At 46.5% G+C, this 26,105-nt stretch overlaps 2 long non-coding RNA genes across 3 annotated transcripts in view; both read right to left on the bottom strand.

Moving 5' to 3' along the window:
• Nucleotides 1–20,759, bottom strand: part of LOC103658868 — a 68,207-nt gene extending 47,448 nt beyond the window's left edge. The window contains exons 1-6 of one of the 2 annotated variants that reach the window (XR_567313.2): nucleotides 20,234–20,759; nucleotides 19,934–20,087; nucleotides 19,276–19,494; nucleotides 18,595–18,711; nucleotides 17,997–18,118; nucleotides 11,551–11,696 (exon numbers count right to left, since the gene is read on the bottom strand). This is a non-coding gene — a long non-coding RNA (uncharacterized LOC103658868). Of the gene's footprint in view, nucleotides 1–11,550; nucleotides 11,697–17,996; nucleotides 18,119–18,594; nucleotides 18,712–19,275; nucleotides 19,495–19,933 lie in introns of both variants that reach the window. The other variant, XR_567312.2, reaches the window with a different exon arrangement.
• An 80-nt stretch (nucleotides 20,760–20,839) lies between these two features.
• LOC103658869 overlaps nucleotides 20,840–26,105 on the bottom strand; it is a 195,488-nt gene continuing 190,222 nt past the window's right edge. The window contains exon 8 of the long non-coding RNA XR_005838574.1: nucleotides 20,840–20,862. This is a non-coding gene — a long non-coding RNA (uncharacterized LOC103658869). The remainder of the gene's footprint in view (nucleotides 20,863–26,105) is intronic.

Genomic DNA, 26,105 nt, shown 5'->3' with positions numbered 1-26,105 from the left:
ACTGGGGGTCAGGGTGTGTCTGCCACACTCAGCCACTTGTTTTTGTATTAGACACAGACTGCAGGATTAGATTTCCTCTTTGATCCTTCCAGCCAGGCCAGAACTTGACCTCCATTTTTGTCACTGGTCCCTGGCTGCTTCCACTATTTCCCCCAACTCTTTCTCCCTATACATGCTCTCGGATTGCAGTTGAATGTGTGGGTGGCAATCATCCTAGACAAGTAGGTGCCATCCAACCTCTGAGGAAACTTAGACAGGTTAAGTGGTCTTGTCCAAGGTCACACAGATTATAGAACAGATGGAATCCAAACCTGGATCTGTTTGATTCCAAATCCCATAACCTTGTAGACTGCTTAGTCTATGTGGTAAGAATAACAATCCTACCCATCTACCAGGACCAATAATTAAATAATGCATGGAACAGGACTTTGTAAATTGAAGAGTACCATGCAAATATTTATTAAGAATTTCATTCATTAAAATTATGCATTTTTGGCTTTTTAACAAAATAGATCCTCACTTGCATTTGCCCTTTGAAAACCCCACATCTAAGACAAAGTTTTGTTTACATAGCTTTGTGGCATATTAACAAGAGTTAAATCTTTTTAAATGCTTCCAGTATAAATCCAGTGTGTGATTAATTTCCCCCCACTATGCTTTGTAGCAAAGAAAAAAATCTTTAATCTCCCCTTTTTAGCCCTCCTTTGTTCTTTTCTACTCTCTCTTAGCAGACTTCCTATTTAGACCCATGATTTCCATGAAGGAGCCACCAATCTTGGGAGAAGCAGGCTGTCTGTCCAGACCCCTTGATTTCTACAAATACAGGGAACATGTACAGAGGTAACCTTTGCCCTCTGCTTGGGTCCTGCACTGCCCCGAGCTCTAACCTCAGTCAGCAAACCCATGGAGCTGAGGCAGCTGGCAGGGCCTCAGATGGGGGCCTGAGGAAGGACACTGAGGCTCAGGCCCAGACAGGCCTCCTGCAACCACATCAGACAGGGGACACCTGAATCTGGTCACGAGTACGCCTCCATCTGCTGGATAACGGAAGCTGGTCTCAAAAGCAGAGCACCAAACAATCACACCATTGTGTGAGAAGTCTGGGCTCTATCTTCGGTGATTTAAGGCAATGAGGACAGATCACAGAGATTCCCACATGGCTCTGGTGCTGAGACTTAGGGCTCACAAGGCAAAAACCACCTGCTCCTGCATATGGCCCACCACTCCACTCTCCCAGTTACTACTCTGCTCTAATTGCCAAGTTCTCACAGGGTATGCTGAACATTCATCTGTAACACGGTCTTAAGGTAGCCACACACCGTTGCAGAGGTGAGTCATCTCTTAAGCTTGGAGGTAATGTGTGATCGAAAGTCAGAGACACCTGGATTGCAAACTCGAACTGGGCCATTGGGTGTCTGGTTCATCATAAGCCCCTCTGGGCCTTCATTCCTTCTCTCTGAAATGAGAACACCACTACTACCTACCTCATTGGTCAATGGGTTAATGCATGGAAGGGCTGACCAGAGCTCGGTCTCAACAGAACCCACGGCGAGGAAGGAGATACTCTGTAGCTATGCTCTCTGATACAGTGACACTCGCCACGGATGGCTGCTGAGCACTTAAAACGTGGCTAGTTTCAGTTTTGCTCTATCATTTTTTCCCTCCTCTATTCTAAGAGGGAGGTCATTATGTTCTCTTGCCTCGGGGGCACAAAGAACACTGTGACTCTGTGGGTCCAGTAAACCTGCGCTGATGGGTCACCCCGGGCATAAAAGGGAAACCGTGGTGGAGTGGAGACCACTTCGCAGCTGCAGGATTCCCGCCCAGCCCCCTGGCTATACGCCGGGAGCAGCAGGGCTCAGAGAACCGAGTGCGGCTCCCACGAGGCTTCCTCTCAGCCTGTCTGCCCCAATACCGGAGATCTAACTCCGGCCTGGCTTGGCGATTTTGTTGAAAGATCACACCCAAGGGGACAAAGAGTCATCCATGCTACAGTATTATCATTTCTACCAGGAAATAAGCAGTTCCTGGAGTTTCCTTAGGTCCAACTAAATCATAGACTGGGGTGGGGAACAGGGAGAAGGTAAGCGGAGGAAAGACAAAGAGAGGGCAAAACAGGACACCTATGCTGGATGGAGGTGGTCTAACTGCCCACGCCAAGAACTCTCCGGGCCTTCCCTTAACAGTCACATTACAGTGCATAGGGTTTTACAATTTGCAGCCTCTGAACTACAACTAATTCTGTAGGGCAAGCAAGAGACATTTTGTTCAGTACATTATCATCCTGGAAGAGTAACCTCCCGTGGCAGGTAAGGCAAGTAGGGGAGACCACGTGGTAGCTGGCCAGTATTTTCCATTTAGCATGCTGCCTTCAGACTCTCCTGATAGCCACATGTTAATTGTAACTGTCTCAAGACTTTGATGCATGAAGTTCTTTTTCTCTCTAGAATTGCACTGTGCAGGACAGTAGCCACTAGCCATGTGTGGCTATTAAAATTTATTTTTTAAAAACTCAGGGCACCTGGGTGGCTCACTTGGTTAAGCGTGTGCCTTCGGCTCAGGTCATGATCCCAGGGTCCTGGGATTGAGCCCCACATTGGGCTCCCTGCTCAGCAGGAGGCTGCTTCTCCCTCTCCCTCTCCTCTCCTGCTCCTGCTCTCTCGCTTTCTATCTCAATTAAATAAAGACTTAAAAAAAAAAAAAACCACCTTGGAATTAAAATTAATTCTATTGGGGCGCCTGGGTGGCTCAGTCAGTTAAGTGTCTCCCTTTGGCTCAGGTCATGATCCCAGGGTCCTGGGATTGAGCCCCAGGTCGAGCTCCCTGCTCAGCGGGGAGTCTGCTTCTCCCTCTCCCTCTGTCCTCACTTGTTCTTACTCTCAAACAAATAAATAAAATCTTTAAAATAAAATAAATTCTATCCTCGTCACACAAGCCATATTTCAAGTGCTCAAGAGCCACACGGGACTACTGCTCACGCTGCTGCATGGAGCAGATAGAGAACATTCCCATCACTGCGGCAAGTTCCACCATAGAATGCCATTCTATAAAGGACTATTGATTGCTTATCTAGAAAAGCATTTTAAATAACCACTTTTTTAGTTGTTGTAATAACTTATTTTATACTTAAAAAATGAAAATAAACCCTACCCTGTTCCAAATCCTGAGGAATTACAACCTAGAGTCATAATTTTACATATCTTTCACAGCTAAAAATAAAGAGCTAAGTCTTCCCCAACACACAGCCCTTTTCCTTCTTTTGGAAGCGGTGTTTGCTTCCTGGGGACCAGTGATCATCTAACAGTCTAGTCAGCGTCTGAGAGTGGCCGTGTCTTCTGTGTACTGAAACCTAGTTATTCCACGAAGGTGACAAGAACATGCGGACCTGCGCTCAGGGTGAATACAGGTAATACCCTGCTGCCAGGACGGATTACATTTATGGCAATTTACAGCTCGCCCCAGGGAGACTCCACTAGAAAAGCCAAGTGACAGATGTTGGGAGGGAGTTGCCACAAGGACGAAGGTAGTGAAGGCATTAAGCTATCAACTCCATGGAGGCAAATAAGGCTTGGGGCTGAATTGTCTGGGTCTGCCGTCTACACTGACTGACTATTCCCACAGTGGTTTGATATTCCCCTTCATCTTCCTGGTGATGACATGTCTCTAGGTGGCACAGACAGTGTGGCTGCTACATTTGAGTGTCGGAGAATAATGCTGCCTCCCATGAGAAGCCTTTATCTGTTTTTAATAGGTGCTAGCTGCAGCATGTCTGCGGGCTTCGAGAAGCAGCAGGACCTGAACGTCATCATTTCAGTTCCGTGCTAAAGAACCAAAGCTGTTGCAGGACAACAAGTAAAAGCGGACAGTGAAAGAGAAGGACAGCATCCAGCCCATGCCTGGCCCAAGCCTAGCTCTGCCCGTATGACCCCCACAAGTCCTTCACGGTGCACGACCTTGTTTGCACAAGGACAATGGTGTGAGGTCACAGTAATAACAACAGCTACCAGTTATTAGATGTTGACTCCGTCAGGCTCAGTGCTAAGCACTTAACACGCCTTATGCAACAGAACCCTCAAATCGCGCTGTCAGGGGTCACTGCGAGGACCGTACCTTGCAGTGCCTTCAACCAGTGAAGGGGCATCCTAGCTCATGCAGCGAGAGGCTTAGCTGAACGTCCACCAAGGGGATCTGGCCACTTCTACGAGTTTCTGGGAGTCTCCTGGCCCAGCACCCTGTCAATTCCTCCGCATACCCATCCAGCCCCCCTGGACTTCTATTTTTTTTATTTTTTTTAAAGATTTTATTTATTTATGTGACAGCCAGCCAGTGAGAGAGGGAACACAAGCAGGGAGAGTGGGAGAGGAAGAAGCAGGCTCCCAGTGGAGCAGGGAGCCCGATGTGGGACTCGATCCCAGAACACCAGGATCATGCCCTGAGCCGAAGGCAGCCGCCCAACGACTGCGCTACCCAGGCGCCCCCCCTTCCCCCGGACTTTTAATCAGCTTCCCTGTTCACCTGATTTAGTGGTAAAGCACAAGGGCTCTGGGGCCCGATCACTGGGTTCCAATCCCAGCTCCATAGCTGGCACCTGTGCACTCATCGGGGCTGGCTGGTTTTTCGTCTAGAAGAGGAGGAAGCTATGGCTGGCTGGCATCACCTGAGAGCTAGGAGAAATGCACAACTTTGGGCCCTCCCATAGACAGAGTCAGAACCTGCATTTTAACAAGATCCCCAGACGTACTCACACGTTATTTGACATCACCACGCTCTACCAGAAAACCGTGCACTGCGATGAATCATTCAGCCGGAGCCATGGGACACCCGTGTGAGTGCGTTGTGAGGCCGGACCCGTCTCACGGGTGTAGCTCTGGCGCTCCTTTGAACACGGCCATATGAGACCAGACCTTATTCTGCTGAAAGGTGTGGTGATGAAGCTTAGGTGTTGCTGTTAGGACTCAAGTCAACGAGGTAACGACAGCCATGTTCGGATGTGGTAACCCACAGCCATGTTCGGATGCGGTAACCCACGAGGGCGGCGAAGGAGGCTGCATTTAAGTGGGATGTAACCTGTCGGCATCTGTCCCCACCAAGATTGCAGGCCTAACTAGGTCCGACCTGGGAAAGCGGGATCCTGCTCCGGGGAGACTGGGAGGCCGCTGTGGTCTCTCTGGGAATGGACTGCTCCTCACAGGAGCCAGGCCGACTGTCGCCAGCTCTGGTCCCCCGATTCCTAGAATTCTGCTTGCGAGGGAAGCTGCTTGCAGGCCACTGAGTGGGTCATTTTGAATAAAGGATCCTGACTGGCTCTAACTGTGTCTAGTCCTTCCTCCCCCCCCCCCCCCCCCACTTTCTTAGGAGGTTCCCGAGAACAGAGCTGGACACAGGAACTTGTTCAAATGATTTATTGGGGGCATGCTCTCAGGAGAAGGGGTACAATAGGGGGGCTAATAGAGGATGCCTCCTTCAATTTTAATTTCAGATAACCAACAAATAACTTCAATGCAAGGATGACCCAAATATTTCATGGGACATACTTCAACTAAAAAGTTACTCATTATCTGAAATGTAAATTGAACGGGGTGTTGTTCATTGCTAGGTCTGGTAATACTGACCGCAATGGAAGCAGGACAGGCAGGGAAAGGGGCTAAGCAAGCAGGTAGACGGAGCTGGATCCTGGCTTTTGCCTGAGCCCACAGGGAGCCCAGAGTGTACATAATAGTCCTACCTTGGGGTAACGGGGCTGGCATTCTGCACTGGTGCAACTCAGTCAATGGCATGGTCTGCCCCTGGCCACGTGGGTGGGGAGGTGCTGGTCACGGGCAAAGGGGGAGGTGGATCCCATCGGCCAAGGGCAATTCTCCAGAGACCAAGGGTGGCTGGGATTTGCTATAGCCAGTACTCAATCAAGGTGGGGTACAACAGCACCCACGATACCCTCCGTGACCCTCCCCCCAATATATACACTCCTTGGCAATCCTCAAGCCCTTAAGAAGTCAACATCTTATGGATGGTGTTTCACTGGGGGAGCATCCCTGGAGCTTTTCTCCTCATTTCACTGGGGATAGATACGTATGTAGGGCTTTCAAAAAATAGAACAGGAGCATGCTTTATTCACTAGCTGCCAGATCTGCATCATCAGCACATTATCAGGTCAACTATGGGCATTTCCAAGAGCTGGGCTGAGCATTTTCTTTCTATGGTACTTCTAGAATAGAGTTATTGTTTCACTAGAATGGGAAATGGGGGAGGGAGAAAAGCTTCCTGCCCGGTTCCCGCCTTCCAGGCAGTAAGGACTTGGCAGTCTCTGCTGGAGGCTGGCTGGCCGGTGTCACTTTCAGAACACCAAATGGTATGATGGTTTATGGCCAGAGCACGAATCGTACATGAGCAGCTGGAGAGATTCCTGTGTTTCACACGCATTTGTCCATTTAAAACCCAGCAGAAAACTAGAGGTGAAAAGTATTCAGGACCAAAGACTTCCAAATTCTAGCTGGTAGGAAGGAGGGGAATATCGTGCCCATTTATTCAGCAAGGTGACTACAGGAACTATATTCCTAAACTTCAGATGCGAGCGTTCTTCACGGATACAGCTGGTTACCGCTAGCTCCTTGCCAGCTACAACTAGATCGGTCTCGCCAGAATGTGGTCCACAGAAGCCTCCCAGGTAAGTGAGGCTGTATGTTTCAGAGCTGGACAACTCTGCATACTGCAGCTATTTCTTAGGAGCTTCCCAATGCCTATTTGTGTTTTAAAGGCCCTTGAGAAGTCCTGTAGTACAGAAACCCAGCTGTTTGCTAATGTACTTTTTTTGCAGAACACCAGGAGTTCTGTAGCGTACGTACCACCTGAACAATGCCCACAATACAAGGGGAAGAGGGCAAGGGAGCAAAAGGCAGTTCCTGAGGGGGAGGAGGTAGGGTGTCCCTCTCCAATATTTACACCAGAGAGTCTGCGTCAGTTCCGGTCGTCACCCCCGTGGCTCGTTTCTTCTGGATAAGAAATTAAAGGCAGTTAAAGGGCTAGCTGGAATCAGGAGGGGTAAGACTTTGCTACTGTCAGGCCTGTCACCCCATAGACGACGCACACCATTCCTCACCACCTAGAATAAATTCAGGACAGCAGAGTCTGGGTTTTCTCAGAAGCCACCACACGGGGGAGCTCTTAGTAACAGGAGAAGCTTGTCAGAGGGTCCTGCAGGCTCAGGAATTGGAAGAGCATTTGTTCATCCGCGTTTTTTAAAGAAAAGACTGTTGAGAGACAAAGATAAAAAGCCTATGCCTCACACTGGGGTAAAATGACAAAATAAATCCTGCCCATTCAGACACTTGGGAGAAAAGTCCTCTTAGAAGGAAATAATCACCAGTATGCTGCTTTGCTGTGTTTGACAGGTTTTTATTCTATGGAAAGATAAGGGGTACGTACAAAATATGCTCATTCTTCCCCCAAATAAAAGAATATGAAACACAGGAAAGTTGCCTGTGGGTATTATTTGGGAGGCAGGGAGAAGGTCTCTCTGTCCCCGTATATTTCTTAACATAATTTACAGATACCTGTAATTTCACCATTAGAGATTCATTCCTTTGAGTCAATGGTTCTCAACTAGAGAACCCTTATGATTCTCTCCATTTGTTAAAATAGATTGCTAGGCCCCACTCCCAGAGTTTGACTCATTAAGAACCAGAGAATTACATGTCTAACAAGTTCTCAGAAAATGCTGATACTGTTGGCTCAGGGACCCTACTTTGAGAACTACTAGTTAAAAGGCCTGAATGAGATAACGCATGTCTCTAGCTATTCATATCATGCCTGGCATGTATAAGCCTGCCATGCTCAGTGGTTCTCAAACTTGGCTACACATTAGAATCTCCTAGGGAGGTGTCATAATCCCAGTGCTCAGTCCACATCCCTGACCAGTTCCATCAGAATCCCTGGGGGTGGAGGGGTCCCAGACATCATGACTTTTTGAGGTCTCAGGTCATTCCCGTGTGCAGCCAGGGTTCAGAGCACTGCATCCAATGGCAGCTTAGAGACAAACCCATATGCCGTGCCTGGTCTTCCCTCCCGCCTTGACAGCTTGGGTGTCAGTTGACCTCTTTGATCCCAAAGCACCACCGTGTTCAGTCCTGACCAGTCCGCCTCTAACATCTATGAGGTCTCCTACGCTGGGCCCCCTGCCTCAAGTCCTCCTCACCCCCATGCCTGTCCACCCTCCCCTCCAGCAGGGAGTGCTCCTGCTGACCCACGGAGCCAAGCGCTCTCACTCTTCGCCGGGCCAACCTGTCCAGCAGCTCCACCCTTGCTTTCCAGCCACACTGACCGTCTGTCCCTTCGGACCTTCCTCTCCAGGCCCCCCCACAGGCTGCTCAGGGACGAAGACACTCTCACACCCTCTGACTCCTGCTAACTTGGCCCCAACCCAGCAAGATGTCCCTGACGTTGTGCTCCCCTTCCTAAGAGCTGAGATATCATAAAGGCTATTACTATAAATGTTAAGAGTCATCATAATTACTGGTTTGTCTCTCCAACTAGAAGGGGGAAGAGAGAGAATCTGCACTGATAACAAGAACCACCATTTACCAAGGGCCCATGATTTTGTTTTTCAGCTGTGCAGATACAAAAATGAGAAAAAGGGCTCCTGCTTCAAAGAATTTACATAGAATTGATCAGAGAGCCTCCTAAAATGTCACCATGGTTACGGGTCTAGCCCTAACTAAAAATCAGGACTAAGAGTTGGATAAGAGATTTCCTTCAGTTATAGGACTGTTTGTCCAGAAACCCTCACAAAAGGGATAAAAATTAAAGCACATTTTGTTGTATGCTGAACATATCGCCTAACCAAAGCAGGAAAGGTAACACAGGTAAAGAAATATAAAACTGAGCAAATTACAGCAAAAGTGCCCCGCCACCCCCATGAATGGTTATCTATGCCTACAGTTGTCCCAACCCATCCTTGAGATTGGAAATGCAGGAAGAGACTCCTCCATTCCCACAGGCCACAGAGACACAGCTGCTGCCGAACCCTCTGGCCGCCTTTGAAACAGGTGGCTGCACACTGTCCCTGACCTCTGCTTCCTCTCCCTCCTGGCCCTCTTCCTCAACACCCCCCCCACGTGACCTCCAGACCCTGCAGCTCACCCGAGCAGATGCATTTCCTCATCTTCCCCTGCCCCACCTATCCTTCCCACAGAACAGGAGTCCTTCCAGCGGTTTCCTGCAGAGCCACGCATTTTTTGTGTTTGTGTTTGACGGGGAGAAAATAAAGGAAGAGCTGTGTTTTTTGAGCCCTGACCTTTATAAATGCACCTCCCTGCCATCTATTATCCTACAAGGGAGAGCAAAGGAGAGGCCCCGAAATGCCCTGGTCACTGAATGGACTCCGTGCCTCAGACAGTGGGAATCAGGGTGTTTGAATAAGAGGACCCCACCCCACTCTCCTCCTCACTCCTACTGTGTGGCACTAAGGCCTTCTTTCAAAATATTAAATTCAATCTTGAAATAGAAACCCAGTGGAGAATTTTTGTTTTTAAGAGAGGGAGGGGGTGGCAGGGGAGAGGGAGAGAGGGACTCTAAAGCAGGCTCCACACCCAGCATGGAGCCCTACACAGGGCTCGGTCTCACAATCCTGAGACCATGACCTGAGCCCAAATCAGGAGTCAGACGCTTAACTGACTGAGCCTCAGTGGAGAATTTTAAATAAACCCCTTAGCTCTAATGAAAGGAGTAGATGGGAACTAGGGTTCATGGAGGCCCCCCCTGCTGCATAGGACCCTCATGACAGATGATAATCCCAGCAGCCCCCCGAGCGGGAACGGGACATAGGAAGATCTAAACTGCCTTGGCCTTAGCTCTAACTTCCCCAGCACCTGGTTGCAGCCTGTTGTCCCCTGAACCAGCACATGCAAAGGGAGAAGCTGAGCGGGATCCAGGAGAAAAGCCAGGAAGCTTTCACATTGTGCCACGGACAAGCCCGCACACGGATTACAGAATTCGGTGAATGAGAAAATGTCTAGCAGTTGCAAAGACTGGGATCCTGTAACCTGGGATACAGTTTCTCATTCAGTGACTCTATTGCCCGGTTTTTCCACCCCAGGCTTTTGTTGAGAACAATCACAGAGTGGGCAACAGCGACACCTGCCTTTCAGAACAGATTCCAACCAGGTAGAGAGAAACCAGAACCTTACGCCTCAGTACCCGTGACTGTGACCTTAACAGGAAATAGGGTCTTTGGAGATGATCAGGTCAATGAGGTCATTCATATGGGCCCTGATCCAATAGGACTGTTGTCCTTGTAAGAAGGGGAAATTTGCACACAGGCAGACATGCACACAAAAAGACCATCACAAGGAGATGAAAATGGAGAAGGGGGGGTGTGGTGGGGAGGGTGTGTTTTCAAGGCAAGAAATGCCAAATTGCCAACAAATCATCACAAACCAAGAGGGAGGCAGGGAACATATTCTGACGACAAACCAACCCTGCTGCCCCTTTGGTCTTAGGCTTCTCCTCTGTAGAACTGAGAGAGAAATTCTGGTTGTGCTGTCATCTGGTTTGAGGGACTCCGTTACAGTAGTTCTAGCAAACTGATATAGGCATTAATTAGAATTCAAGAGTCTGCTTACATGGTAGCCTCAACTGGATAGAAGCATGTGTGATAGAATCAAAGAACTCAGGTGGGCTCTAATCCCACTTAGCAGCTGTAGGACTTTAAAGCTCAAAGAGGCCCAGGTACTTACCCAGTTGCCTTGTCTAAAAAAAATGGAACCCTGTTGCCACTCACCTCCTCAGAGCTCACATGCACCCTTGATGAATTCATGGCTGATTAAATTGGAAAGGGTGATAGCTACAGTTATGACAGGACTATGGCTGTTCCTTCAGCTGACCCAGACATGAACAGATTGGCCAGCCCTGAGCAACAGAAGGCTCTTCATGTGCCCCTCACAACCACCTTGTTCTAGGTCTTGGGAGGCTGACCTGTAGNNNGAAAATGTCAATGGCTCCCTTCTCTTTTGCTGTTAGTCAGGAGTGGCCAAGGGGAAACACCAACGGATGATCGGAGGGCATGAAAGCAGAGCGTCAAGACTTTCATCCACCTGGCACCCTCCCTATCGGGTTGTCAGGGGTTAACCCTATCATCTATAGAAGGCTTCAGCTACCATCAGAAAAATACCCCTGCACAGCTACTCTCTCAGGGTTCCAAAAATTCTGCCTTCTCCTTGTCCCTTTGGGCTTAGGAAGCAAGAGACCCCCACAACGGCTAACTCCACGACGTTGTACTGCACATGACGACTTTGCTTTAATTCTGCATACATCTTGGCAAATAATCCCTTCAGTAAAGGCTCCTCAAACTATCTGGAGTGTGCCATCCTGGCACGCCAAGACTCCGATTCAGTAATTACACATTAGAAAGAAGTTTTATAATATCCAATCATCACCCTGTACACCTTGAATTGATACGTTACATGCCAATTATGTGTCACTAAAACTGAGAAATAAACACAATTTGCAGTTTGTCCTATGAAAAGGTAGGGTTTATCTGTCCACCCTGATACTGACCTTAGCCGTCTTCTCCTTTGGCTGTTGGGATATTCACGAACGTGACAGAAGCAGAAGCTGAGGTGATCTTGCGTTCATGGCTCCTCCTTCCCTTGCAGCTCCTTGGCAGCCTTAGGCCACCATTCAGCGACACCTAGGCGGGCTTCCTGGAAGGAGAGACAACGTGAAGAGAGGTCCCAGCCATCTCCCCATCCCAGCTGAGGACCCTAGTCTAGACCATCCGGCACCAGCCAAGCTGCTTTGACCAGAGAAAAGGTACCAGCTGACCCACAGAAGTGTGAGAAAATAAAATTATGGTCTCCTTAAGCCATTCTCTTTTGGGGTGGTTTGGTACACTTCCAAGGGTAACTGAACTAGTAATTATAGAGGTTGTAGGGTCCACTGAATTTCTAATGGAACTAGAATGAGAGCAGAGGATCAGAAGAAATGAAAGACCACGACTATCCAGCAGAGCACAGAACTGGCCCGTCAGCAGCCTCGCAGGCAGCCGTGAAGGAGTCCTGCATCGCCTGTAATCCCAGACAGATGGGGCTGCGGGCCAAGCCAGCACCTGGTTGTCAGGTTTGCAAAACTGCAACAAACACTCAAACCCTCCAGGTCTCTCCAACTAAGACGGTTTCAAAATGTAGTTCTCATTCCAGCAGCAACAGCATCAGCTGTGTACTCAGGAGAAATGCCAATCCTCGGGCTTCACCAAAGGCCTAGTGGATCAGACCCTGGGGATGGGGCCTCGCACCTCGGTTTTATAAAGTCTCCCCAGTGATTTGGAGGCAGGACGCCGTCTGAGAACCCCTGCACAGAAGTAAGGCGCTGGTGGACAAGGAGTGGGGCTCAGAGACGGGGACATCTGGGCAGACACAAATGGAGCTGAGAATTCTGACTCCCATTCACCCAATTCCAATTACATCTGCTTTGTCCTCACAGGCCATCCCTCTTCCATTCCAGAAACTACCTGCACCTGCCTAAAACCTTTCACTGACTCCGGGGGTGCCTCCAGGACCCTAAGAAGCATGAGATCCCAGCCTCACCCAGATCAACACTAGGCCTGCTCTGATCTGACCCATTTGTGTGACAGAAGTCCAGGGAGCATATGGAAGAGTGAGTACTAAGGGGGCAGACGGCAGAGGAGGAGCTGGGGTGGGGTGGGGGAGGCTGTGGGAAACTTTACTAGAATGGGCTGGTGGGAGACAAATGGTCATTTTTCAGGGCTTGGGGTACTTGGGAAACAGACCTTATTAAAACTAGAATCGCAAAAACTTACAATTAGGTGTATTAAAAATAAAGTTATTAAAAATAAAGTTAATACTCAAAACTCATCACTCCTACTTCTCTCCACTACATTTTACTATTATCAATGCTTTTGAGGTTATTTGCCTCTACCGCCTCCGCATAGTGGGAACACTACCTCGTGGCCCACTCCGCATCTCTCCCCAAGTTCATCTTCAGAACGGAGACGTTTATAGCTTGAAGAGAGCAGTGGTGAGAATATTTACAATTCAGAGATGAGCCAACACTAGAAGCCAGGCTTTCCCCTGCCCCAATTGCTGATTAGTAAGCCTTTCCCAGCACGCCACTGACTCTCAGGCTCGATAAGCCTAAATTTATCATCTCCGATTCGGGCTTGAACACGTTGACTCTAGAACCCTGGAGTGACATTACATTGGAGCTTGGATTCAGTGGCAGCTGTGGTCAATCCCTGTTGCTGCTGGGACAAGTTACCACACATTCGGGGCTTAAAACATAAACAAACGTAAAGAATTACCTGAAGTTTGGGAGGTCAGAAGTCGAAAATGGGCCTCCGCAGGCTAAAATCAAGGTGTTGACAGCACTGCGCTCCTTTCTGGGGACCCTACGGGAGAATCTGCTTTCTTATTGCTTCCAGCTGCCTGGCAGTTCTTGGTGTGACTCCTTACTTTGTCTTCAAAGCCAACAGCAGCCACCGAACCCCTCTCCTGCCACCGGCCTTCTCACCCTGACTTTTCTGCTTCCCTTTTCTCCATTTAAAGACTCCTGTGATTATATGGGGACCACCTGGATGATCCAGGATCCTCTCCTTAAGGTCAGCCAATTAGCACCTTAATTCGATCAGCAACTGTTCTGCCTTCCCCAGTAGCCTGCAGTCATAGGGAGTCACCAGAACCTTCCTGCAAAGGCTCAGAGAGATAGGAAGACCAGAATGAATCCTCTCCATGCACCCTGCTTGGCACCCGTTTGCTCCGGTCCTACCCCACTGCCAGACCCTGGAACTCTGTCCACACACACAGACAAGTGGATCGGGGACGGGACAATTGCACAACTCTTTGAATAGCTCTGTGGTGGCTGTTCTCTGTAGGCAGAAGCCCAGGTGGGACCACTGATTCAATCAACAAGGTGGGCATAATTGACACAAGAACAGAACAGTCCAGCAGGGATTCGTGGCAATGACTAATTGATCACGGTGTCCTTAGGAATGAAATCAGTAGATAGCCTACTAAGATGCGGCTTGAGTTGTATAAGGACAAATGTGGATTTACTCGCAGAAACCTAAGTCAAATAATCCTACAGCAAGGATGCATGACCTCTTTCTCAGCTCACAGACCCAGAGCCCCAGAATGAATGTCCAAGCACTGAGTATAATGCAGCCAAAGAGTGTAGTTAGAATTTTCTTCCAAAGCTTTCCCAGAGTGAACTGTGGCCATTTACCCTCATAACTGGGACTGGAGAAGGAAATACACAAACCTCCTATGAGTTACTAGATATGGCTCTGACCTGACATGAATCCCCAGAGACCTGAAATATCACCACAGACCACCACTCAGAATGCGAGCTCGTGGAGGTCACACGATGGCTTGTGTCCTGGCACAAGTCCCTCTCACAGTACGTCCAACACGGACACCCACTGCAGTTATCTCCTCCATCCCAGGTGCATAGAAGCAATAGACAAACTTGGCAACTGGCAGAACATTCACATGGTCTCCCTGACCTACGAAGTAAAGAACATTGTGGTTGGAAGGGCCAAATGGGGTCCCTTGGAACTGACCCCTCTGCGTCCCTGGGAACTGCCAAGATTAGCGTTGAGATCAATGACCCGACAGATGCAGGGGTGGTGATTTCTACTGTGCCCTCATTCTATTTGGTGGGTGCAAATTCCAGACGGCTCATGGAGAATAACCGTCTTTTCACAAATTAGGTACTTCTGGATTTTTGATATGCATTTTTCATTCTGTATCTCAGGGAAAGAAAAATTTTTCAAAGGAAGGCCTAAAACCCAAATCCTAAACACAAAGATCAATCAATTCCATTATGTAAAGGTTAAAACTTTCTGCATTACTGAAATTAAGTGAATTAAGTGAATTAGAATTAAGTGAAATGGTAACAAAAAGATACTTGCAACACACATAACAAAGGATTCATTTACTTAACATATAAAGAACACTTGCAGGTTAGTAAGGAAAACCTACAATACGATAGAAAATTAGGAAAGAAGCTTAAAAAGAAGAAGAAATCCAAGTGGATCATAATCATATAAATGGAATTAAGACAATGAGAAACCATTCTTTCTTGTCTTGCACATGGGCAGAATATTTTTAAAGTTTAAAAACATTTTTTAGGGGCACCTGGGTGGCTCAGTCAGTCAAGCATCTGCCTTTAGCTCAGGTTATGATCCCAGGGTCCTGGGATCGAGCCCCACGTAGGGCTCCTTGTTCAGGACGAAGCCTGCTTCTCCCTCTGCCTCTGCCTCTGCCTGCCTCTCCCCCTGCTTGTGCTCTCTCTCATGCTCTCTGTCAAATAAATAAATAAAATCTTAAAAGAAAAATTAAAAAACATTTTAAAATACAAGATGTTAGCAAGGATGTAGAAAATGGACACTTTAATATATCACGCAAATTGCAACAGCCTCTTTAAATTATAATTTGGCAATACTCAATCAAATGTAAAATACACATACTCTTTCCACAGTTCCAGCTGGAAGGATCTAGCCTTCACAATAGTTCACACGTGTGGAGAGTTGTCACTGAAGCAAGGACTGGCTAGGCTAACAACTGCAAGCCGTCCAAGTGCCCCTTAGTTCGAGTGAAGTAGAAAATTGATAGTCCAAATACTTTGATTCACTCTTGGTTAAAATTATCATTTGAAACTATGGCCCACAAATTTCAATGGTTTGAAAACTTTAAGTGAAGATGTGGTTGATGTAAGTGCTTTCGATAAGTGAGGCCCCTGGTTAGTTGTGATCAGTTGCTTGAAAATGTAAGAAGGAAAAGTTAGAGAATATTTACCAACTAATTACTGTAACATTCAAATAAGTCTATGTGTATCCTGTATCTCACGCCATTGAAGGGGAGTTTCTGTCAGTTTACTAAAAAGAGCAACAATCTTTCCTAATAAATTTAGTTTGTTTTCATAGTTATCTATCAGGACTGCTGACCTGTAACTTTAAAACCATGTATGTGTTATTGGAGACTGACCATAAGTGCTTGTTCTAGAGGATCGTGTTTGTTTTCTTGCCATGTTTGCATAACAGATTTAACTACTTATCAACCTGAGACACTGAACCACTAAGTGTGACCTCATGGGTCTTGTAATAATAAACAAACCCGTATGAAAACTGTGAAGTTTCTTTTGGAGTTAAGAATGTATCTTTATTTTGGCTTTCTCTTTTCACTGGTTTATGGAAGTAAAATAATCTTTGAGTGCTGTTAATATCCGATCTATTATTTAAAACACAATTCAAAATATTTTCTTTTTCAATTAGCTAAATAAATTATGGCACACCAAGACAATGGAATAAGGAATAAAGCAAATCCTCCACACCACCCCCTACTCCCAGTGGTTCTCAAGGTCGAGAAAAAAGGGCTTGTTCAAAGGCTCGCCAACAAGCAGGTGTTTCTGACTGCGTTGGACTTGAATAGGGTGGGGGCAGAAGGAGAGAATCTTCAACCCGACTCCCCCCTGAGCATGGGCGGGGGGGGGGGGCTGCGGGGCTCCAGCTCAGGACCCAGGAGATCATGACCTGAGCGGAAACCAAGAGTCCCAGCTTAACCAAGTGAGCCACCCAGACACCCCAACATTACTTTTTGAAACCAAAATTAGCAAGAGACTGCTGAGGTTGGGCACTGGCCCAGCGTCTCTACGGAATACATCCCCTGGCGGCGACGAGGGCCCAGCAGGGCATTCCGGGCTCGAGAGCTCAAACCACCTCCACCGTCAGGTTTTTCCCAGATGGTGCCCTGGTGGGACGTGGGGTGAACCCCCAGGAAAATAGGCACGGCGGTAAGCGGGTTCCTTTCTCATCCTGCAGGGCTGTAGTAAGCAGGCCAAAGGGGCCGGGCCCGCGGAACTGACTCGCCTGCCTCGGTGGGGACGGGAATCTGCGAGCCGTCCCTGGAGAGCGGGACAGAAGCGTCCCGTCCTTTCCTGAGCGAGGGAAGTGAAAGAAACCGCCGCTGGCCTCAGAGCAGGGAAGGAATGGACCACGGGGAAGCGTAGCGGCTGCGGGACGGGGACCGTGGCGAGTGCGGGGAGGGAGGTAGTTGGGGGAGGACAAAGCTTGAGCAGAAGACTCCGGCTGCCGCTCACTTTACTTGCAGGCTCGGACCCTCCGGAGGGGACCAGGAGGGAGCACCTCTGAGATGCACCCGCGCCAACGGGCAGCGGTACCTGGCATCTGAGTGTAGGCGCAGCACCCAGCAAGGAACTTAAGTGGGAGGCCGGAGGAGGGGGGCCTCCTCTCCCCCAAACACCGCCCCGCCGAAAATAATCCGGCAGAAGCGCCCTCTCTCCCGCGGCTTGACTTGCGCACCTGTTTTCTGGTAGGCGCGGCCGGGGTCTGCGGCTCTGGGGAAACCGCAGTGACGCGGGCGGCAGCTGCCTTCAGAGCCGCAGGCAGCCCCACGCTTTGCCGCGAATGGAAGTAGCAGCTTCGGCCAGAGGAGGGCGCAGCCGCCCAGCCGCTTTTGCAAAAGGCGAGCGCGTGGCGGGGGGCTGAGCGCGCCCACCCTCCGCAGAGGCCGGGACTGGAGCAGCGTGGGATCCAGCCGCTGGGCTGGTAGGAATTCGCGCCCCCGACTGTGGAGGCGACTTGGTTTGTTAGTTTGATTTTGGTCGGAATTCTTGCAAGCTGTCAGCATATCCTCCAACCTGCTTTTCTTGTTGTTTACGGTGTTACTTATACAGAATAAAATTCATCAGTTTTAAGTGTACAGTGTGATAAATTTGGCAATTATATAGAGTCGTTAAATCACCCTCACAATCAGGACGTAGAACAGTTCCCACGTACTAAACGCTCCCTTGTACAGCTCTGCCCTTCATCTCCCCGCCTCCTCCCTCCCCGCCCCTCCAGCCCGGGGAACCCTTCAGGGGCTTTCTGTTACTAATCTTTCCTTTTCCAGAATGTCGTATAAATGGAACTATGGAACCAGACTTTTTAAGTTTTGAAATTTCGGCCACGTCGTTGTGTGTTTTCATACCTCACTCCTTTCTATGACTGGGTAGTTGTCCATGGTATGGGGACACCGCGATTTGCTTATCCATTCACCACTTGGTGGACATTTGAGTTGTTTCCAGGTTTGAGGTTATATGAATAAAACTGCTGTGAACGATATTGTACACATTTTTATGAACATAGCTTTGTATTTCTCCTTGGTAAATACCTAAGTAGTGGATTTGCTGGGGTAAATGGTAAACGTCTGGTTAATTTTATGAGTGCTGGCAGACTGTTTTTAAAGATTTCATTTGTTTGTTTATAGAGAATCCCAAGCGGACTCTGCCCAGAGGGGGCCGACTCAGATCTCACAACCCTGAGATCATGACCTGAGCCAAAATCAAGAGTTGGTTACCCAACAGACTGAGCCACCCAGGCGCCCCTGCCAGACTGTTTTTAAAAAGGGCTGCACCTTTTTACATTCCCAGCAGTGATGTATAACGGCTCGAGTTCCCCACATCCTTATTAACACGGTATTGTCAGTCTTTTTAACTCTAGCCATTCTTGGGGCTCTGTCTGGCCACCAGTTTTTATGTTTACCCTGTTAGGTCCTGGGTACCCGAGCACACAGCAGATGCTCCTACCACATTGCTTTGGCAGCATGAAGGGCTGCTGACGAGTCTGCGAGCCCAAGAAAGCAAGATTCTGTGGCTTGTAACCTTTGTTTCAGGCCTCTCGAGGCTTCTGATCATTGGCAGCTACTGTAAAACAAAATTCCAATACACAGATTAGATGGGATTGTCTTCATGCAGGAACTGGGGAGTGAACACCAGCAATACCCCCAAAAGCCTCTGAATGTACTGCATATTTTTAGGGTCAGAGGAGGGTTGTCAGCTGACAATGGCCTTGGCCTTGCAGAGACCTGTATGGAAGTGTCTTACTTGGAATTGATAAACCTCAGAAATTACTTATCAACCCAAATGCACAATTTTGTAAAAGTAGGGCTTATATGACTTTTCCTCTATGTCTCCCAGCCTCTCTTGCAGTTAGATTGGGGCCAGGAGATTACATTACAGAAGATGAAAGAAGTTCCAGGCCAGACCCTTAGAATTATTCCATGGGATCCTCTCTCTCACTTAATTCCCCTGTCACGGTGACTTTATAGGACATGTGCCCCAGAAAACGAGCTTTCAAGATGGAAGAGGGCTGTCTGAGTCCTCTAGATTTTAGGTTAATTAGAGATATATCATTTCTGTGTTAAGTAACTGAGATCTGAGGATTTTTTGGTTACTACAGCATAGTCTAGCCTAACTCAAATACTTAACTGATTCCCCATTCTTCCAATGTCCACAGAAGAGCAACTTGACCATGTTGCTAAGACCTCATTTGATGGTGGGAAAATCAGAGTCCTGGAAAAGAGGATGTCCGGAGGGCAAGCCTCTCCTTTGTCCAGATGGACTATGAGCCCCTCCTCTCTTCCCCCACCATTGCTTCAGGTCCTAATCTGTTTTGTAGCTGGAACAACAGCAGCAATTCTGAGCCTTCTGAGATGAGGGAAAGTGAGAAATCGTACCTGTAAGTCTTTGATTCTGTACAAGCAGCGCTCACAGCAAACTGAAATCCATAAATGACCTCCCACACCTTATTTTAGGTGATACTCTCCATAATCCTCACATGGCTTCCTTGTCCAAGTTGCAAACATATCAATGCATGAATGTATGCCCACTTTCCCCTCCCTTTCCCCTTTTCTCACACAGAGGGCTACAGGCAATAAGAAAGGGAGAGTGATCAAGTTCTTTGGTCACAGCAATACATGTATATGCTTTATTCAGTTATTTCAGGATTTCAGGTAGGCACACTCAATCAGACTTAGTAGGAAACCCCCCCCCCCGCTCTTAGTTATTATCTATGAACAGAATATCGGAAGTCCCTGATGGCCAAGGCAAAGGGCTGAAGACCTGACTGGGGCAGGACGAGTCTCACCTGAAGACAGGTAGGGGGCAGGGGGAGAAGCTTGCAGTCTCCGGCCTGAGTTACTGCTTGTGCTGAGTCACGACCCTTAGGAGGCCTGAGACCGAACTTCAGAGCATGGTGGACTGGATTCCAGGAAGTCAGGAGAAGCTGGATGTGGACTTCGCTTGTTCAGGAAGAGAAAAATAAAAGATATTTTTCAGAAGCATCCTTTTTCTTTTGATTTTTAAAAAGTATTCCCTCACAATGTTTGTCTCATGGTTAGAACCTCAAATTAGTTCTGAGAAGCTCCAAGGAATCGTCAGAACATACTTCCCTCTGATCCAGGTCTGGTCTCCTCATTCACGTGTAGGTCAAGGGCTTGCCCCGTGGGCTTCATCAGCCCTGCCACTCCGGGCTCCTGTGGCCATCAGTCATGAGCGAGGAGCCTCGGACAGTCAGGAAATGGGGTGAAATCAGTATCCTGTCCCATCTACACCTCGTGCTCCTCCTCTGCCCCCCCTCCCCCGTACCATAGACCTCACCTTTCCCAGAGGCTCGGCAGGCAGGTGAACAATTCTGGAAGCTTTGTTAACCATGTGGCCAGTTTCCCTCAAAAACCCTGACCACCAGAGCCAAGGCACTCCTGAGAAGCCAGGCGATGCCCAAGATGGTTTGCTTGGAAGTGGGGGCCTGACCTGCTTCTTGTTCTGCCGGCATCGCCCCATATTCTGCTTCCGCGCACACACTATGGGCTTCATCACTGAAGGACCTTGCTGCTTCAACATCACATCATTTCTTGGGGCGCCTGGGTGGTTCAGTCATTAAGCGTCTGCCTTTGGCTCAGGGCCTGATCCCAGGGTCCTGGGATGGAGCCCAGCATCGGGCTCCTTGCTCTGCTGAGAGCCTGCTTCTTCCTCTCCCACTCCCCCTGCTTGTGTTCCCTCTCTTGCTGGCTCTCTCTGTCAAATAAACAAATAAAATCTTTTAAAAAAAATTGCATTATTTCCATTGCACTTTATTGCACTTGTGCTTCCAAACAAGGAGCTGAAGGATAATAGGTGATTGGTTGCATGTTAATTTTTTGTGTTTTTTGAAAGCTCTTTAATTGTAGAGCCCTGCTAAGTTTACTCTCCATCTTACCACTAGTGTCACCTGATATTTGTTACTACTGAAGTCGTATTAATGAGCTTTCAGCTAAAATGTATAGTACTGTCACTGTGGGATAAATCACAGGATAATAATTCTCCATGAATAATTCACTGTGTCCCAAAGATATTTTCTAGGAATCATTATATAATGATCTGCAAGTTATGTCACGGCAATTTTTCATTACAGAACTTTCATCAGTACAAATATTAACTTTTATTAATACATAGATATATTCAGATACTACAAATACCAAGATAAAACACTAAGCTGTTATGTACATTGTTTTTCCCTAGATGTTTTTAAAGTTTTCAGATTTAGGATTTGGAAAACAAAAATGCAAACGATCAAGGAAGAAAAAGAAGGAAAATTGTATGGATACTTGAGTATGTTTTGGAGAAAATATAAGAAATTCCATAGGGGAAGAAAAGGAACCACAGAGGCTCTTGATTTAACGGAGTGTGGCAGGTGTAAGTCACGCACAGGCAGCCTCTGCCTCAGTGTCAGTCATACTGAAGAAAAATGAGAAAGGCGGGAAGACCCGACACCCCTATGAAACCATTTTCCTGAATATACTTTCTTTAATCCGGGTCCGTGACCATGTCATTTGCGTTTTATGCAACAGGACACTCCTACTGAAGATTATTCACCTCTGAAAAGTAATCTCCCCTTTCTAAGGACGATAGAGGTAGGAAGTTATTATTTCACTCAAATTTCTCCAAGTGATGAAAATAATCGCTAGAGTCTTGTCCTTTTATTCTACCTCGAAAGAGTCTGTTTTATCCGTATTACAAACTCTTTGTGGATAAAGGAAAAAACTGAAGCATGAAGATGCATGAAAGCCTGGCAGAAGGCAGCAAAGATTCTCCGTAAGCACAATGAGAAGCAGACGCACACCTGTGGTAGGACTGCGTATTTAAAAGTGGAACCTTACTTGATAATACATAACTGTCAATGTTGCAGAACGGTAATGCAGAAAAATAAGAAAATATATCCGTGAGCTTCTGTTGAACACATAATGGGCATGACCCCACTTGAAGCAATATCTAACAGTCAGGGAATCGCCCACAGTACGTGTAACTGTGGTAATGTGCGTTGTCTTCATTTGGCAGAAATGAAGCAATTATTGGTAATATTATGGTAGCACATTTATGCAGAATGTAAACATCAACTCTGAATAATACTTCACTTCATTTAGGGGACAAAACAGAGCTGAAGAATGAAAAAAATAACAGATGTGATGAATTAAATCATTTCGAATAAGAGAAGAAATGTTTAAAAAACATTCAGTTATATTGGATACAAGTCCCGATACAAACCCTGTGGAACAGTTAATAATTATCATTAGGCTCCTCATTTCTCAAATGCAACTATTCCCCTCTTTGCACATTTGACCTTTCAAATGTTGTCTAACAGACAAAAAAATAGTGCATGGATTCAGTAGACCACTTATTTAAAAAACTGCATCTAAACAAAACATAATTTGAAAATCCAAGAATATATAATGCTGCAAATATATGTAGGAAACATAATGAATCACAACAGAAAACCATCTAAAATACTTGTAGGACATTCTATATTTCTTATTCTGTGTACACTAGTGAATAATACAGCAAAAAATCTCTTTTGACCCTTGAGTCTTTAAAATATTGTCTAAGACCTTCACAGCTACATGAAATACAGAGTTGCATGAAAAAACATGTTTAACAATGTAAATTTGAGGCCAATTTCAAAGGCCAAATGGAAAGATTGAGTTAAAAGAGCAGTATGCAATAATCACTTAAAAATTGATGATTTTATTGATAAAGACCTTAAATGCAAGCCAAAGGTACACTTCTGAAAAAATTGTCAACTTGAAGCTTTACTTGATAATCATTTCAGATGTTAGATGAGGTAAAATTAATGACACAAGCCAAATGATGCAGGAGCCAATTCAACGTGCATAATGACCTTGGCAGCATCAAAGAAATTAAGAAACTCTTTGAATACAACCAGTGATTATGTTTATCAATCATCTGTTACTGATGCTAAATAAATCGCAGAATCTCTTGATTTTGACACCAACTTCTCCACCATAAATAAATAAATGGATAGATAGATAGATAGATAGATAGATAGATAGATAGAAAGGAGGAAGCTCTTTGAAAGTCTCATGATCCGGCCTTCCATGACCCCCAACTGGATTTTAAAGTCAGTTTCTTTTTTCTACATTAGATACAGTAATTTCACTATTTTTTAAAAACTTATACTTCAGAGAGGGTGAGAGAGAGTGAGTGAGAGCAAGCAAGAGAGAGAGCATACAGTGGGACAGGGAGAAGCAGGCTCCCCGCTGAGCAGGGAGCCCGACACAGGGCTCAATCCCAGGACCCTGAGATCATGAATTGAGCCAAGGGCAGACACTTAACTGACAGAGCCACCCAGGAGCCTCCAGTAATAGCATTATTAAAAGAAAGGTTTACAGGGGCTCCTGGGTGGTGCAGTCAGTTAAGCATCAGACTCTTGGTTTCAGCTCAGGTCATGATCTCAGATGCATGGGATCAAGCCCCGTGTTGGGCTCCCTGCTCAGTGTGGAGTCTACTTAAGACTCTCTCTCTCTTTCCCTCTGTCCCTCCCCCCTCCAAAATAAATAAATAAATCTTAAAAAAAAAAAAAAGAAAGAAAGGTTTACAATACTGAAAGAATATCACAGACATCCCAGTTTTCTGGATGACATGTAACTGGAAAGATTAAGATAGAGATAAACGATTTTAATTATGTGCCACTGCTTTAGAACATCAAATTTGCTATTGAAATTAACTTATAAACAGAGTAAGAGATGTGATGTTGATAGGTCACCATGTATGAGGAACTGAAAACTTGAAATTGCTTTCTAAATTCTAATACATGTCTCTTCTGACAGTAGAGTATATTTACAGCAATAATTCACCAGGAATTTCCAAATACTTTTGTAACTTTTAGATATGATATAGTTAACTTGGCCAGTGGGGAATATAGGCAATGGGGAATATAGCTTCTAAAAAAAATTTTTTTTTGAGAGGGTGAGGTAGGGGGAGGGTCAGAGGGAGGAGAGAGAGAATCTCATGCCCAGCACTGAGCCCGACGTGGGCTCAATCCCACAATCCTGAGAGTTGGACACTTAACCGACTGAGCCACCCAGGCACCCTCAAAATTCAATTTTTATTTTAAAAAACAACCTAAGTTTATGTTATATCTGAGGATTATAATATTAGAGGAAGACTGTCAAATACAGCAATTATCTCTAGAGAAAATGAGATACTGGAGCAAGTAAGCATTGAAACTGCCAAAAGATGCTATTTTGGTGAAAGCAAGACAAATAACTATTTGGTGATATTGAATTCCTAAACTGTTCTCATGAAAATTTCAGGCATTCTATTATTGGATCATCTATAATTTAATTTGTGTAATTTATACAGAAGTGATATAAACTTTACATTTATTATAATATTGTTGAAATCATTTTTATTGTTGAAAAGTTTAAAATATGCTAATTTAAAAACCATGATTTTACTTGAGCAAAGGCACCTTTTCCTAATCACAAAACCCAGAGTCTGTCTTCCCTGACACCATATGTGAGAAGGATGGACCTCTAGCCCATTCCCTCCCTCATATCCCCACCTCCATAGGATTTGGAACAATTTCACGTGGCCTATGAACTCTCCTAAAGTGGTTTCAAAAGTCTGCGTGCATGTGCACTTGTTCCTTTTCCCCTGGGACCACTGTCCCTCCCTCTAAAAGATCAAGAACTATGATTTTAGACTGCGACCCTAGTTCTCACACTTGAGCATGCATTAGCATCACCTTTGGGGCTTGTTAAACCGCAGATTATTGGCCCCACCCTCAGAGTTTCTAAAATTCATCATATCTGGAATAGGGCCCAAGGCTGTGCATTTCTAACAAGCATCCAGGGGATGCTTTCGCTGCGGATCTAGGAACAGCATCTGAGAACCACCGCTTTATGATGTCAGCCGTGGCCACGCTCCAGAGGACCCCGCCAGCAGAACCCTGTGTAGTAACTACACCGTCTCACCAGCAGAGGGCAAGCCCACACTTATTCCAACTTGTAGCAATAGCATCTTCCATCACTAGGTGGCAGCACCTGCCTACAAATCCCTACATACAAAATTAAAAAAAAAAAAGTAATCCCCAAAGCAAGGTAAGAAAGCTACAGGAACAGCCTTTGTCTACAAATTGGGTGATAACCTAATTCTGACAAATGACCAAAATGTCTATCTGTTAGGAATACATACCCATGCAAATCAGGCTTCAGATACGACTAAAACAACACCACCATTTGAGAGAATAAGGAGCTGAATGCTCTGTGGCCTCTGGCCTCTGGCCTGATGCCCCTGGATGGGGTTTCAAACTTCTCTGTCTGATCATTTGGAAATGTCCCTCTGTGGAAAGTCCTGGGCTGGATGCTGCAAAATTACCCAAGGAGCTCATTAAAAATACAGATCCCTCTCCGTCCACCCCCCATTCTAATGAAGCAGGTCTGGGGCTAGGCACTGGCTGTCATATTTTTAATGGGTGTCCCAGTCAATTCTGAGGCGCAGCCATGTTTTGGTACTTGCATCTGTACACTTAATACACATAAACCACTGCTTAGGTATGAATATTTGGATATTTCCACCTTGCACAGAGTGGTTCCTCCTCGGTTCAGACATCACAAAGGTTCCACATGCAGAACAGCTACGCTGTCCAGTATGGTAGCCACGAGCCACACGTGGCCTTGGAGCACACAAAATACAGATGGTCTGAACTGAGATGTGCCGTCAGTGTTAACACCAGATTTCAAAAACTTAAGGAAAAAAAAAATGGAGATAAATGATTTTTAATGTGACTACCAGAAAATTTAAATCACATAGGTGGTTCATAATCTGTTTCTCCTGGACAGGCTAGCTGGAGGATGTGAGTAACTGTGAAAAGAATGAGGGGAAAAAATGGAAAGCAGAGAAGCAGAACATGGCAGGCTCAGGGGAAGAAGTTTTGACCTCCTGGCCTTGGAACAGCATTCCCGGCCCCGGGCCTCACACCC

The sequence above is a fragment of the Ursus maritimus genome, unplaced genomic scaffold (assembly GCF_017311325.1).
Source record: "Ursus maritimus isolate PB19 unplaced genomic scaffold, ASM1731132v1 scaffold_3, whole genome shotgun sequence".
Classification (NCBI taxonomy): Eukaryota; Metazoa; Chordata; class Mammalia; order Carnivora; family Ursidae; genus Ursus; species Ursus maritimus.
Note: the sequence above shows the minus strand (reverse complement) of the source record. Positions and strands in the feature narration are given on the sequence as shown.